We start from the raw sequence: 14,070 nt of genomic DNA on the forward strand, positions 1-14,070 counted from the left end.
CTCACAATTATATTCTGCTATCCAGTCGAGGATTCGACCTTTGTTATGCGTGGGTTAAGTTAACTTTCTGGGAGAACCCAAGCTCTTTCAGATTCATAGCAATGGTGGTGGAGTGGGTATCCTTAGTATCATTGTAACCTAGGTTAAAGTCAGTGAAGTACTTGGAGATAGGACAGGAACCAGAGTGGATGCATGCTACCTTCTCTCCCACCTCTATACTGCTAAGCTGTAACTATGAAGAATGAAGAATAACGCATCCGGTTTCTATTTATAACTTACCTAGTTCAGTCTGGTTCCTGCTCTTTGTCTTATTACCTGGCCCAGGATACTACACCGTGCATAGCACATATTTAGATACAGTTATCATACCAACAAAAGTTGGTACTCATTTTTCAACCTCAGAAGAATGAAAGGCTGAGTTGGCCTGGCCAGGATGGAACCTGTGACCTGCAGATCACACACACTTCGCAGCAGCGCGCGCTCAACCCGTGGAGCATATAAGAAAGCATGTCAAAACTGGCTGCACAATGTAGGCCAGACACATAATAACACTTATCATGTTTGCTGTAGCAATGATGAGGCACAGCAAACAATGCCATGCCACAGTGAGACATACTTAGACTGGCAGCACCAAAATGTCAATCTAACCACGTAATAACACTTATCATGTTTACTTTATCATCGCTGGCCACAAAACTATACAATGCCACAGTAAGGACTGACTGCACCAAAATGCTAGTTTACCCAGGTAATTACAGTTACAATTATTGCATTATCAGAGATGTCCAGTATAAAATGTCAAGCCACAGTAAGGAAAGGCTAGTCTAGCTGCAGCAATATAATGTTCTGGACATGTAATAACACGTATGATGCATAGTTCATTACAGATGCCCAGAACAATATGCCATGACGCAGTAAGAAATGGTTAGACTGGCTGCATCCAAATTTCAGTCTAGACAGGTAACCGGGGACCACGCTATCTACAACTTGCTCTTACTCTCCCTCCAGATCTCTACATTCCTCCAGCACCAACTCTCTGTGTGTCAAGCACTTCACTAAACAGAGAGCTGATGGCAATCTCTTTCCTCTGCAGTCTCCCGCCTATGGAACAGCCTCCCCTTTCCTCTATGTCTCGAGCCAGATCTCCTCAAATTCTAGAAGCTCGTCAAGACTTTCCTTTTCACCTCCTCCTTCTCTTCCTCCCTCCTCTGCAAATCCCACAGTTGCTGAAATTGGTGGCCGGGCCCCTTATGTGTCCTTTGTGGCCGTCGCCTCCCACACCCAATCACTGTCCAGCCTCTGCCCGCTCACAGCACTTGCCTCTGTCCCCACTGGCCTTTGCCACCGCATGCCTGCACTTATTTATTGTCAGCAGACCACTCCCTAGCACTTCCTCCTCCTGGCACTTACTGCTGCTCACTCCGGAACACTTCCCTCTGGGTACAACTAGCACTTACCCCTCCACTCCCTCTTCCCTTTCCTCTCTCTGCACTTGCACGTTTTGAATGCTCACAAGGCCTAGTAGGTCCGCCTCTAGCCTTCATTGTCTTAATTGATTTTCATTCCCAGGTACCCCCCCTGCTGCCCTGTGGGCGCCTTGAAACACAATTTTCTTGGTGTAAAAGCGCCATACAAATGCACAATAAATAAAATAAATAAGTACATTATAGATGCCTTGTATTAATGGCATTCGACAGTAAGAAATTACTAGACTGGCTGCACACAAAGGCCAGTCTAGACAGGTAATAACACTTATCATGCTTACTTCCTTATAGCTGCCCAGAAACATATGCCATGACGCAGTAAGATATTACTAGATTGGCTGCACCAAAATTCCAGTCTAGACATGTAATAACACTTATCATGCTTACTTTATTATAGATGCCCTGTAAAAATGTCATGCAACACTAAGAATTTACTAGACTGGGGGCAAACAAATGCCAGGCGAGACAGCTAGTGAGGCGATATTACAGGATGCGGCGGGCCGGCCCTGTCGGTAACAGCCTGCTGCACAAGTGAAGGGAGGGTCCCTTAAAGCAGGCGGCAGTGCCGTTACTGACGGGGTCGGCCTGTCGCTTCATGTAATATTGCCATTAGCACCCATGTAGTTACCTACACAGGTGCTAATATTTTTTTTTAAAGAAAAAGATGTAACTTTTTTCCCGCGGCCCGATGCTGCACAGTGCTGTCATCCAGGAAATCCATTTTCAATGTTGATGACAAATGTCGGCAGTGCTGCTCAATGCCCAGCCTCGGGATAAAGGTACGTTTTTTCTTTTTGTAAAAAAAAAAAAAGACACCATTAGCAACTGTGTAGGGATCTACATAGATGCTAAGGTGAAGGGGGAGCGGTGAAGGTAAGCGCCCAACACCAATGAAAATACTCGGAACATGGTCTTTCATTAGTAAATACAGCATTCTTATTGGCTGATGGCCCCACACAGGATGCTAATAACACTTACCATGCTTACTTCATTACAGATGCCCAGAAAAATATGCAGTGATGTAATAAGAAATTACCAGGCTGGCTGCACCCAAATGCCAGTCTAGACAGGAAATAATGCTTAGCATGCTTACTTTATTATAGATGTCCTGTAAAAATGTCATGTACATTAAGAAATTACAGCTTTATCATGGATGCCCATTACATGATAGCGCACCCCCCCCTCTTGCTCCACCCTCCTGATATGTCCCTTCTCCTGCCTTCTCCTTCCTTCTCCAACCCCAACATCAGTCCCTTGACCCAGAATTAACTCCAAATCCCTCTTTCTTCTCCCAGTACTAACGTATAGGGCAAGGTGCTTCAAGGGCAAGCAATGGGACAAGGAAGGGTAGGACTGGGAGTAATGAAGACTACTGGTAAGTAATAAGTATTGAACACAGGCAAACCATTCACATACTCATTTACACTGCACCCATCCATTATTCACTCACACACAGAGCCACCCATACATCATGCACTCACTCACATAATTTACATAATATACTTGCATATAAATACACACCCTTTGATGCGTGCACACACGCACACACATTTACAAAATCCCCCACTTTGTTACCTTTCTCAAAATTGATTGCTTCTCCGAGGAACTCCTCTCTGACTTCCTGCTGGCCTCTCTGTCTTCCATGCTCATGCACGCAATGCCTGTCATGCACACAGTGGGGGCGCCAGAGTGTTCCAAGTCCTGGGGGGGGGGGGGTGGGTTCATTTTGAAGTCATTCTGTCTTTAAAAAAAAGAAATTATTTCAGATTTTTACATTATGTATTTTGTCTCATCTGAGATCCCTCTTTACTTTCGGTTGCTCTCTCTCAAAGGGTCGCACAGGAGTTGTCAGGGGTTACAGTTGCGACCCCTGGTAAACCCCACTTGATGTCCCTGCTGTTGCAAGCAGGATCCTTGGGATGCGGTAGACAGGAATAAGAAGACTGGTAATAAAGCAGAGGCGTCTTATTGGTTGTGCCCCTTTCTTATTAACAATTGGAATCCTTGACTCAGGAGCTGCATTAATGACAAAGGTGTAAGGAAAGTACTAAGATATGTGAATCAAGCGTATAAGTACCTGATCTCCTGATCTGTCAAGCTTGAACCTTCCAATGGCTAATTGCCTGTTTAGTCACAGACCATTGAGTTTGCAGGATAGAATCCTGATATCTCGCTGTGGGACAACTTGGATTGAGTAAGCCCTTTCTGGAGAGTTACAAGAATTTGAAACAACAGAATACATGTCGTGTTGTATTCAAGGACAAGCATTTGGAAACTATGTCCGTGTGGTCAAAAGTGCTTGTGAACATGCATTAACCCTAGTTCACAACGGACATGGATACGAAGTGAGTAACGTGATCTGCACCAAACAAAATCATAGAGTCTCAGAGCATTCCCCTTGCACATATGCTAAATACCTAGTTTACCTGAAGGCATGCATACAGAGCGGGCAAGCAAATTAAGCGTTTTAGCAGTTTGTGAGACGCCACCTTAGCGTTTGCCTCCCAGCAATATTCTGTTTGCGGGATGGAGCTGATCGGAACGACATAACGTTCCCTGACAGCCATTTGAGGAAATACTAGAACGCTGCTTTGGTTATCAAAAAAGGGGTCTATGGGAGGCCATCTTGGAATTCTCAGGACCTATTCCGAGCCATTGTATTACATGGCAGGAAATAGCAATGCTCAGAATGGATGGTTTTACCCCTCATTTCAGGAAATGCTTCACTGCAACCTGATACCTGCGGGTCCACATTGGTTGTCAGAGACGGCCTGGCAACAACAGAGCCGTCTGGGGACGGATCCTAACACCTGCACCCCGGCACAATGAAGACTGCTTCAAGAGAGGAATGACGTGAATGCCAGTGTAAGGATCATCATCATCATCCATTGCCACAGGAGGTGGCACATTTGAACCACTCGCTCTCATTCCATAAGAAGAAAATGTCAGTATTGTCATCCACATGGCTGGCATAGATGGAATTCGATCAGCCGAGGTTGGAGCATGCAGTCAAACCGAGTCTGGTGAGTAGCAATGGCATCTCTTTAAAGTGAATACATGACCTTCCTTCCTAGCATAGGCATGTGCTAGGATGTGGAATGTGATGGCCACAATGGCAAGGCCAAGCCCATGTTCAAAAGGCCTTGGGGCCAATGCTAGGGCAACAACATTCATGTGCCATCTATGAAGGAACACCATGTCCACATGACTTTGAATATAGAAATGTGTCATCGTATCTATGGAAGCATGACTTCATGCAACCAGGAGATGCATCAATTAGGGATGCCCACTGGTCATGCAGTCTAAAACCAAATTAACCCCCCCCCCCTCTGGGCACATACATCCCTACAACACCCACCAACCATTGAACCAACATTGAAAACATAAGTGCCAATAACTGGCCTGACCCATGTAAATGTCACATGAGCAATGTATTTGTCAGTGAGAGCTATCATAAATGGCAGGCCAAGTCATGCCTCCTTGTCCTAGTCCCACCTAGACAGTGCTCTTGGACAGCCCTGACCAAAACCCTTGTACATGATGGAATGGTACCATGCTGACTCCTAAAGGTCAATCCTCAAGGTGCACATGTCAACAGAAATCATAATACCCTTAATTCAACTCTCATAATCAGTAAGGTGTGTGCACATCAGAGGCGATGAATAGCACTGGGAGAATAGTCAACCCATGGCACATGAACCTACCCCCATTAGCTTTTGGTCAGCATCCTCCAAAACGCATGCGTGTCTTGCTATGCTACATACCAGTTAGCGTGATGAGTAACTGCATACCATTCATCAATTCATTATGAAACGGGTTCAAAGGCCTCCCATGGGAGAGGAAGACAGACCCAGTATGTCAGGGTCAACGCAACATTCCACAGAAGAACATTGAGGTATGACACCAACCACAAGCACCTCAGCCACTCTCCCCAAACCTTGTTGTCATGGCACCCACCCGAAGACCCCTGGAAAAATTGTATCTGCTGCCAGTTTCAGCTGCTGCCACCAGCTAGACTGCCTTCACCCTAATACTTGTGGCTATTCACTCCACCACTACTGGCACTGGTGCTGCAGCCCCACCTTCTACCCGTACCACCAGACTGCAGGCCCCTGTGGAAACCTCACACCAGCCACCCATAGGGTGTCATTGCCAACCACCGTGCATGCCCCTCCTTCCCCCTTCTAAACTGTTCCATTGATTCAATGTCCCCAGCAGCAGGACACAGATACAATGGTGATGGTATTGGCTCTGTTGATACCGGTGGGTGGGGGCCAGGTACCTGCATGGCATCCCCAGCCATGTCTGCACTGCTTGGAGCGTCCCCCAGTGCACCCTTGAAAAGGATCTGCCGCTGGCTGAACAACATTGTTTTGCACCAGGAATGCATTGAACACATTGAAGAGCAGCAGCTGTAACACCTGCGAGCCATTATAGATGATGTGCAGGGTTAATCCAACCGATGGCAATTGGAATGGACAGGCGGAGCCACTACACTGTTGTCTGCAGCAACAGCATCCAATGCAGTGTTTGGCCAGCAAGAGGACCAAGGCTATATCGCCAGGTGCTGAAGCTATGCAGAGGACACTGCTCCTGGAATTTCAGCACATGCAAGGGCAAGAGTCTGAAAGCCTCTGTTCCCAATCCCAGTTCTCTGTGGCACATGCACAAGCTGAGCAATATGACGTGTTGAACAGGTCACGTAAATGCTATACGTCATTTCTGTACAAGAGAAACTCATGGTAGGAATAAGGGAGGTGAGAGGGCAAGTGTGTTGGGGATAAGAAAGGTGTGAGGGGAAAGGTGTTAGGGATGAGGGAGATGAGAAGGCAACCTTGTTGAGAATAATGGAGGTAGGAGAGCAAGAGTGTTGGGGATATAGGAGAGGGGACGTCAAGAGTGTTGCTTGGTCTGCAAGTAAAGTGACACATGCAAGGGCCTTAAAATAAGTTTTCAAATAGTTTGTGACTGTCTTCATCACGACCTCCGACATGGGTGCCATCCTCCTCTGCAGATACCATGTTGACATCCCGGGCATGGGGTTATGTCTCGTAATGCACATGCCGTGCGGCATGGCACACAAACAAAACCTTTTGCCACCTTGTCTTGCTTGTACATTAGGGTGCCTCTTGTCTGATAGAGGAACTAGAACCGGCCCTTCAGCAGGCCAAATGCACATTCAATACAGAGCCTGATCTTAATGTGTGCCACCTCCTGTGCTGTGGGCGGGTTCCAGACAGGTGTCATCAACCACAGGAGCTGGTGATAACTCACCAGAGGCAACAGGCATATGCTGTAACTGGATTGCAAATGCGCATTTAATCTGTGGGTCTTCAGTACTCGGCATTCGTGCATATGCTCTGATATGCTTTCAGATAATCGTGTGTGCTTTGTGGTTGGAAACATGCATCTCGATAATGGCTTTCATGGGGTGCCCTATTCATGCCATAGCTATAGTCAGTGTTGCAGTGTCATCCTGCAAACAAAAACTGTGCTTTATCATGTCTAGGTATGATTTCCCCAATGAATTGTGGTACCTGTAGTTCAATCTTTGAACTTTTAGGATTATACATTTCTGTCATGCCCTGACGTTGTCTTGCAGTGGCTTGTGAGTTGGTGTAGTGCTCGCTATATGCTGTGTCACAAGGCAATTCCTTCTCATGCAAATGGGTGTGGCAGGGCATACATTACACTGGTGAACCCCTCAGCACCCTGCTGTCAATCATTCCTGCACTTCTTAATTGTGATCCCGTGCTAGGTATGTTGCCTTCTGTGGATCTCCCCGAATACTGGCAGTGTACTGTTGCATAAGACCATCGCATCATGAGTGGAGTCTGGGAAACAGGCACAGCAGTGGGTCACGGCATGGCATCATGAGTGGAATCTGGGAAACGGGTACAGCAGTGGGTCACAGTGAGGTCTGCATCACAGATCACCTGTAGATTTAGGCAATGCTGTTGTTTCCTGTTTTGGTGCATCTCCTGGGGGCCACGAAGGTGCCATAGGTACAGTCCGGAGCTAGAAAGAAGTTAGGGAAGTGGGCAACAGCATGTCTCACTTCTGATAGCCCCTTGTGCCGTCCACCAAACACTTAATTAGAAGTTAAATTCAGACGTTCAAAAGCCCCCTTTTCCCTGTTAAATATGCATTATGCTTAGTTAATGTTATGCTCTTGTTGCGACAATATCTGCCTAATTGTATATGTTAATATTCAAGTGAGATAAGAATAGTTTTGTTCAATTGCAGTGCTTACATTTGAGCTCGGGCTAGTTATGATACCACACACTATTCCACTCAAATGATTACGTTTGAGACCCTCAAAAGCCCAGAGAGAACTGTAGGAGCAATTTTAATTATTTACACTTGGATCAGAGACACCTATAGTATTGAACCCACTATCGCTGAGCTTGAACATCAAGTAATGAATTTCTTTGAGGCTGACATTAATTTGTCCATTCACAATTGCTAGTAACACATAGATGTTGTCTTAAGCACCACAAATGTGGGCACGAGACCATATCAGCGTCCACAAAAGAGCCAGCACCTGCAGTCTGCCCCCACCTCCCACATGGCAGCAATGGATTTAATGCAGCCCGGAAGTTCATGTGTGCCTCCCAAGAAACAATTTGGGCCTTTTAGCTGAGTCCATCTTTATAGAGCTATTTAGGATGAGCTCCACTCCTGCAACTTTTAGAACTACCCCCCACATATTGCCACCGTGATGACAGAAGAAAACCTTGCCAGGCCAAAAGCACTGCCAGCTTCCCCTGCAGCTTCCCACGGCACCATCTCCTTACCCCAATGTAGGTCCAAAGTAAGAATGATGCAAGATCCCATATTTGTTTGGCTACATCAGTGTTACAGACAAACAGAAAAAAATCTAATCCATAAAACATACTAAAATGCACACACATTCCATATCCAAGGAAGAGCACCCACACCATTTGTTTAGCTTCATCAGTGTTACCGGCAAACAGGAGGATAGCTCAGGGGCAAGGTGCTCGCCTTGGAAGCAAGCCGACAAGAAACAACACAGGTTCGATCCCCAGGTCCGCGCTTAGAAACATCTGGGTATTATGCGCGTTATAAATAACCTGTCATATCATACCATATCATTTCAATCAGATGTAAGTCCAGGCACTCAGGTTGAGACTGAATCCCAAAAAACAGTCTCATCCTTTACACATGTGGGACCAGTGCCCCACAGACAATGGGCTTCTTGAAAAAGGCTCTGTCCATTATGGATTAAAAGATGACTGTGGCGTCGAGGATATTGGTGATGCCACCCGGGTCATGGGCTTTCCCTGGGTGCTTCTGATGCGGTTTGCAGTATAGATGCTCTCTTTTCCGGGACACCAGGCTGCTGAGGTGCACCAGCATGATGGGTTTCTCATCTATGAATATCATGCCTTCAACAGCCTCACCTCTCTATCCACTGTTGTGATGCAACTCTGCTTCTCATGGTTAACATCACTGATCATAGATGCTAGCCTAGTAGTGCAGAAATGCACCATTACTCCACTGCACACACACAAGGCATAGCAACACAACACAACATTTAGGGATGATTTACTACAACCCACCCCTGTATATCAGCACATGTAAGGAAGGCTGCATTTTTATCCCTTGACTAGACTATACAATTCGTTGGTGGGCGATCCAAAGAAGTCACTAACAGTCCTATTTTGTCTTTGCATTTCAATACTTGCAGCACTGTGTGTTCCAAATTATGTAGCCAGGACTACAAGTCCCAGAATGTAAAGCAAAATCCAGGACTGGATTGGAGTGGAATAGATCATGTTGGCAAGTACATTATGTGTACAGTAGAAACACTTGATATAAACAAAGCACACACCTCCTCCTACCAACCCCTCGTTGGCAACTGTAAAGTCTGACTCACATTGCAGCCTGCCATTTCCAACTGAGAGCTTGCCAAGCACAGTAGATGAGTAAGTTCAGAACTTTGATCCCATAATAAAAGGACAACAGAGATTTAAACTGGTTCATAGTTCACTCATCAACTTCCTTATTGAAGAAGTCAATTACCTCAGACAGACACCTAAGCAAACAACACGCATGTAATGTATAGGAATATTAGTGTTCAGAAGTATGCAAACTGTTTTTCAGATTTTGAGAAGGAAATTGATACAACCGAATATGCTCATTAAATAGCTTTGGGACAAGTGATATTGTAGGAGGAAGAAAGCACAAATGTATAGCAAATCCATGACCATGTGTTACATTTTGGCCTAGATAATCCAGCATCTGCCCTCCCATATAGAGATGGTTGGCTTGTATGGGTGCCTCACCGCCTACAGCATCCCACATCTACGCAGCGGTCTTCAAACTGTGGGGCGCAGCCGCATCCCAGGGGGGGGGGGGCGCCAGAGCCCAGCATGAAATGTAAAAAAAAAAAAAATATATATATATATATATATATATATATATATATATATATATATATATATATATATATATATATATTTTTTAGATTGGAGGAAACGGGAAGCGGAAGCTCACATAGTCAGCATAAAAACGGTCTTAGGCACCAATGAAAAAATGGCCAGCAGTTGCAAATGGATATTCAGTGTTTAGTCACAGACTGTTTGAATAGTAGCCAAGGGGTTGTTTTTTGTTCAAATGTAAACAAATGGTGATATTTAAAGAATACTTATTCAGCAACAATGGTCAAAACTACTAGCTGCATAGTGAAGTAACTCCTCAAACAGGCCCACATTGGCCAAAAAAGTGGCCCATTTTTATTGGCCAACACTAGCATTTTGCATTTTTGGTATAGGCCAGTCCAAGCCTGCCGGCTCATCCATAATGGGTGAGGGGGTGTCCAACCACTGGCCACCTCACCCATTATGGAGGAGCCGAGGAGCCAGCCCAGTGAAACACTGAGCACTCCCTCAGCTGCTTTTTCCAGCTGAGGGAGTGCTCCTGGGTTGGCTGAACTGTCAAAGGGAAACTCTGTTTGCCTTTGACAGTTCATTTCCCCAGCCGCACATGATCACTGAGCCATGCAACGCTGGGGGTATTTTGCTTCGCCAGCCTTGCATAGCTCATTGGAAATGCTGGCTGGGGCACTGCATGTATGTATGTGCGAGGGGGTGCTCCTGCGCCTCCTCGCACATACGGTCAGAGCAACCTGGAGCGGGGCGTTTTAGCAACCACGCCCAGGCCCCTACAGAGGTACGTTTATGGCGATTTTTATTTTTTATTTTAATGTGTATGTGTGTATGTGTATGTGTATGGATGTGTGTATGCTTGTGTTATGGGACTGTGGTGGGAGACGGAAGGGCATCAGCACTGGGATAATGGTGGGAGTAGGGTGGGGAGAGCCCTGGGTCTGTACTGGGAGTAGGGTGCGGTGACGGCACGCAAAAGTTCATAGCAATTTCTACATACTGTCCATCTGGCACTTTTGGGGGGGCCCGGCCTGCCCAAACTTTGCTCAGGGGGGGCCCAGGCCACAAAAGTTTGAAGACCACTGTCCTACAGTGTCCAATCCAACAATTACTCATCCTCATGCTTAGGTCTTCTTGTCCGAGGCTGTGCTTTCCTGTTTGTGTGGTAATAGGTGGCAGACCGTGTAAGAGGAATCCTGAGACAGGGAAGGTCTTGCTGGAATTCAGTGATGGAATACCCAGTGCCAAAAAGCTCCCTCGGTTTGGCTCTCATCTCCATGCAGATCCTTTTAGGTATTACAGGTACGGCAAGCGAAGAAGCTCACAAGCTGCAATGAACAATGGATAACTGTATGGTTGTTTTAAAAGTAGGCTCCTTTAAATGCGTTGCACAGGAGGAGGAGGGGTACGGTTTAGCTGTTTAATAGAGTAGCATCTTAAGTGCAGCCAGCAATGCATGACGCCTCATTTAGGACCTTTTCACATTTTTCATCCCGGGTGGATACGAATCACCCATGTGAAAAGATGCAAGCACCTTGCAAGAGGTCAGCCGCAGCATCATTTACTCTGCAGGAGGTTAACAACTCCAACCCAACCCAAAAATCAAATGTAAGAAATTAAAAAGGTGAACTAAACAGTAGTGCGCATTTCAGTAAACAAAAAGTGAAGCAAATGGGGAGAAAAAGGAGATATTCCTGGGGGGTGAAAACATGCAAGCAGTAACTTGAGGAGCTTGTAATTTAAAAGTGCAACATAGGTAGGAAACTGAAAGACAGCATTGGATGTGAAAGGTCCCTGGAGCTTGGCACTTTGAAGCACGTTGAAGCATGAACGTACTACTTGAAATTGTCTAGCATTGTCGCACATGCAGCAGAACTCTCTCGGCTACCAAGCCATGAGAGAACATCCTGTCCCTTGAGCACATATGCTTCCACTCCATATTGTACACATTATATATTCTTTGGCGGCAGCCCGGGTACTTCATAATAGCCATTATATTTGCCCAGCCAAGGTTTTCTCTATAACAGTTATCCGTTAGTAATTTGTTTGTAAAATCAAGGATGGTGTTGGTTGCAAAGGGGCCGAGCACATGAGCATTTTGATAGATGGAAGGGCCACATCCAGCTGCTATGTCAGTGAGTACAGCCCAAAAGAGCCATGAGGCTAAGTGCTGCCCCAAGCGTACATACACCTCCACCTCTTATTGTCTCGCTCTGATTGTTTTGCTTGCTTTTTTAATTGTTTGCGAACATAAAAAACAAAAGTAACAAAATAAAATGTAAACAGCAAGGGTAATTCAAAAAGGAATTGGAGGAGGTGATATTGAAATCCAGCTTCTATGGCCGGCCACACCTTTGTGGAGACAAGCATCCTAACCAATCCTCAACCAATTCCATAACTATGAAAGATGTAGAAGCGAAGATAAACATTAAAACATCATCAATCCACCATCACTTGGCTCGGCCGAACGACAGGGGCAATTCATTGCCATCTAGTCCCATAACATTTCTTTAGGTCTATTAGCAATGATTAAAAAATAAATAAATTAACTAGAATTCACTCGTCAGGACAAAGTTCTAGTCTCCAAGTGATGGTTGCACAAGGTGTTGGCAAATACTGTAGAAAAGAAAACTCCACATGGTACCAGCAAATCATTCTGTGAAACAAATCAAGCCTGTTCTAATGTACACCAGATTCAGATCCACTGTACATGTCCTGGGCCTATCGCCCTTAGATGTAAGAAACGCCCTGTTCACTGACCTAACCAAGACCACCCTAGCACCTATGAAAATCACTTTCCACACTGCTGCTCATCTCACAAATGGTCTTTACAAATACTGCAATATAATGCCCACACACATCACTGGCTAAGCCCACAAGCACGCACCACCTTCACTGACAAACAAAGTCAACATCTTTGGGGGTCAGCACACCAGCAGGAGTCAGTGACTGACCAGATTACAGTAGAAAAAATGCAAAACAGAAATAAATAGGAAGCATGCATTTTCGATGTATGCCCTTAAACTATGGAATGTCGAGCAATCAATATCACATTCACTCCACTCAATTCAGAAAAGAAAGACATCAAGACAAGCTTCCTCAAAGGGCACCTTCTTCATGACTCATAAGATGCCACCCACATGTACCCGCCCAGTGCAATCTCCTCCTGACAACCACTCTCTGTCTCAGTAAGTGCATGCTATTGCGCGTGCCGCAGGGCATCCGGGACGATGTGTTCCGTTGTCTATTCACGGAAGGCACATACGACAGTAAATTTAGGTACCTTCCTCTAAGATCGCAATGCTCCTCAATCTTCATAATAAAACCCCTGTACCATTCTGATCGCGTGGTTGTTGCCTCTTTCCTTGTGCTGAATTTGCCTTGCTCTACCTTCCCTTCACCATCTAGTTGGGTGGATTGAATCCTTGCTCTGCAAATACTCACCATCTAGTTGGGTGTAATTCGTTTCCCTTTCACAAAGGAATAATTCCCCTAATTCTCCGAGACCCATGTCTTCATAACTATTGGAACTCTATTCCCCAACTCAAACTGGGACTTCTACCTCGATACATATCTTGGACCGTTTCCTGGATTTGGGAACTCTCTTCCTCAAATTGAACTGGGACATACTACCTGGAGTCATATCTTGGACCTTTACCTGGATTTGGGAACTCCCTTGCGTCCTTGTGCCATCAGGTCATCCTCATTCCATCAGGCCTGGATGGACTGCCTGTTCTGGAATCTGAACCTGCATGACAACAAACACAGTACCTTGTATTACATACACATATCGATACACTTACCTGTAAACTGATACCAATAGTCCCTATTTTTGTTCTTCTATCTAGGGTTCTGGGGGTTGCTGGACCTATAGGTCATCCCTTTCCATGGGCTACCATCCCTGTTCTAGGGGTTTCTTTTCATTCCCTCGGCCGGGTTCTAGTGCACTATGGATCAATGAGGGTGTAACGGAGGTACCAATATGAAGAGGAGTTACCAACAACTGAATACAGTAGGGGGCACCCCCCCCCACTTAAAGCTAGGCATAGAAATTTGCCTGGGGTGATTTAGTATTGTAAATGTGTGAAAATAGAACTCATAGGGTTGAAAGACATTAGTACTTTAATATTTATAAAGTCGAAAATGCTTTTTATCATGGTTTAGTAAGTAGGCAG

At 45.5% G+C, this 14,070-nt stretch overlaps 2 long non-coding RNA genes across 2 annotated transcripts in view; one reads left to right on the forward strand and one right to left on the reverse strand.

The window, feature by feature from the left end:
* The window catches only part of LOC138582344 (uncharacterized), a 253,519-nt gene extending 249,520 nt beyond the window's left edge, over nt 1-3,999 (reverse strand). The window contains exons 1-2 of the long non-coding RNA XR_011305012.1: nt 3,911-3,999; nt 3,060-3,225 (exon numbers count right to left, since the gene is read on the reverse strand). This is a non-coding gene — a long non-coding RNA (uncharacterized lncRNA). The remainder of the gene's footprint in view (nt 1-3,059; nt 3,226-3,910) is intronic.
* Nucleotides 4,000-4,124: 125 nt separating this feature from the next.
* The window catches only part of LOC138566717 (uncharacterized), a 31,359-nt gene continuing 21,413 nt past the window's right edge, over nt 4,125-14,070 (forward strand). Inside the window, exon 1 of the long non-coding RNA XR_011302004.1 lies at nt 4,125-4,507. This is a non-coding gene — a long non-coding RNA (uncharacterized lncRNA). The remainder of the gene's footprint in view (nt 4,508-14,070) is intronic.

The sequence above is a fragment of the Ambystoma mexicanum genome, chromosome 1p (genome assembly GCF_040938575.1).
Source record: "Ambystoma mexicanum isolate Mex_15411 chromosome 1p, UKY_AmexF1_1, whole genome shotgun sequence".
In the NCBI taxonomy this organism is placed as follows: domain Eukaryota; kingdom Metazoa; phylum Chordata; class Amphibia; order Caudata; family Ambystomatidae; genus Ambystoma; species Ambystoma mexicanum.